This window comes from Sinohyriopsis cumingii, chromosome 17 (assembly GCF_028554795.1).
Source record: "Sinohyriopsis cumingii isolate HCF-2022 chromosome 17, ASM2855479v2, whole genome shotgun sequence".
Lineage (NCBI taxonomy): Eukaryota > Metazoa > Mollusca > Bivalvia > Unionida > Unionidae > Sinohyriopsis > Sinohyriopsis cumingii.
Genome location: NC_142977.1, coordinates 105011969 through 105014614, shown reverse-complemented (window position 1 = coordinate 105014614; position 2646 = coordinate 105011969).

Here is a 2646-nt window from a genome sequence, read left to right as displayed (position 1 = left end):
TTTGTTTTCTTGATGAATAACACTAATTTATGCTAATAAAGACTCCACAGCAGATTGAATGGTTTCCAATCTGAGAGTGCAGTAAGGATGAAACATCAGCTTTCAGCTTTCTTGACTGATCCATCATGTGTAGTATTTTTATCAATCAGTCTACATCGTCCGTTCATAAAAGGTATATATATATATATATATATATATATATATATATATATATATATATATATATATATATATATATATATCTGTGTGTGTGTGTGCATGTGTTTGTTTAATAGTATCTTTCTTTTGCACAGTATGCAAAAATGTTTATTATTTCTTGTTTTATTCATGAAGTGGATAGAAACACCATGCAGAGTTGGTTTTAAGTCTCTACTCCAATAATGAATAACATCTGTTTATGTTTGCTCTGTCCTCTTTTTTATATATTAAATTGTATATCTCCAAATGAATCCTGTTTACATAAATAGATCATTTTAACCTTTAGATATTCACACATTTTCCAATCTTTCCTTTCTCTCCTAAAGATCCGTCACTAGTATTTCAAGTTAGAACACTAACAGCAAATCAGAAGCCTGCCCCATTTTTAACAGTTCTTTATGAAGACACTAATCGGTCATGGTTGACTGGTGATTATTAAACAATCATCCTCGAGGACACAGACCCCTTTGGTTAATTTGTACTTTCTTAAGCTATATATATATATATATATATATATATATATATATATATATATAATCTTAGAATTACAATTACCATTACTGTGACTTTTAGATCCCATAATCTAAACATTTCTTTATTATTGAAAGTGCAAGCCATCCACAAAATTTGTTGAAAGAACTTTTCTAGAACATTCTACAAAGCTCTATTTTCTTTGAGGCACATTGACCTTGGTCTTTTGATCCCAAAATCAATAAATATTTTCTATACCATAAGTGCAAGCCATACACACACTTTGGTCAAGGTATGTTACCTAAAACTCAAATTACTATGTTAGAACAGATGGCTTCGTTCAGTCGGTGACATTTCTTTTGGTAAATATTACTGAGCAGAAACCATTTTTCTTTCGGTCAAAGTGACTTTAACTTTTCACCTTTCAACTACAAAAGTTATACACTTACAGAAGGTGCAAGCAATCCATAATGTTGTCCAGGTGTGTGCTGTAGAACTAATGTTATTTTGCAGAAATGGTTTTCTTCTTTCAGTCACAATAACCTTGACCTTTTGACCCCAAGGGAAATAGACTTTATCCTTACCCCAAGTTTAAACAATCCAAAGAGTTTGCTCCAGGTGTGTGGTATACATCTAATGTGCGGAAAACATCTTTATTCTTCAAGTCAGTGGCTTTGACCCATAACCTTTTGATAGAAAACTTTCAGACCAAAGACATGAGCTAAACGTAAATGTTGGCCAAAATCATATAAAGACATTGAATTATAGCACTGTGATCTAACTGTTTTCACTCCACATGACACATAAAAATACCAACCCACACTGAATCCTCAAGCCAATGTATGATAAAATGACTTAAAATAAAACCCTGACATCATCAATCCATGCACCAGAATAGCTTTGCAATCCTGAAAAAAAATATCACAGTCATCTGGCATTTACTGTTGACAATTTATTAAAGCATATCCCTCAATAATTTATCCAACCTTACCATAAAGGTCACATGTATCAAGCAACTGGCCATCTTAAGCAGCTAGTTTTTCAACATTACGTAAAACAAAGGAATGCAATAAAGGGCTGTCATGATTAACCGAAATGAAATAATGAAACCCCAGTGGCTCCCAAACGATATAAAAACTGCAATGTGTACCTATAAATTAAACTCAATAATTAAAACAAATATTTCTAAACATTTTTTTATCATGCTGTCAAACAAGAATCTTTTAGCACCATTTTAATCCATTAAGGGATCAGACAATTTTATTGGTTTTCATAAATTTAGGCAATAATAATTCTTTTCCAAATTGGATCTCTGTAACCCTGCCACCTGGGTTCAGATCCCAATAACAAGCCGCATGACCATGTTATTTATGTACGAGGTTTAAAGGCACATCAGCACAACAATGGCTATATGGTGCTGATCAAAACTTGTTCAAAAATGTAACTATAACTGTTTTAAAAAAATTTGAGAAAGATAAACCTTTCCAAGTAGATGCAAACATGAAGAACATCAAAAGATAAAAGGTTCAGATCTTAAAATTCTGTAAAGGTACATAAAATAAAAATAAGGTAAAAAGTCCCAAAACATAGGAACAAACTTTCTTATATAAACCGCAGATTTTCAAAAATTCCATATTTTTTTCTGGTGGTAGATCATCATCAAGTTTCTTACTTAACTCGGATCAGAAAACTTTTGACTCACTAGGTGAAAGTCAAAATACAGTTGATGAGAATATCTTCCACAGTCAGGACACACTGGTAGAGTATGCACTCGGGTTGATGTCCACCATTAGAAGGTATCCAATTGACACACGAGTGTGTCCAATAGGCAATCAGCACAATACCACCTGAACTTCATGATTTGTCTTGTACAAGGGATGCCACTCTCATTATTCGTTTTGACATTACAAAGCTTGTTAAAGGATTTTTCACTCCACATAGTTTGCCAAATATAGAGAACATGCCGATTTATATAAT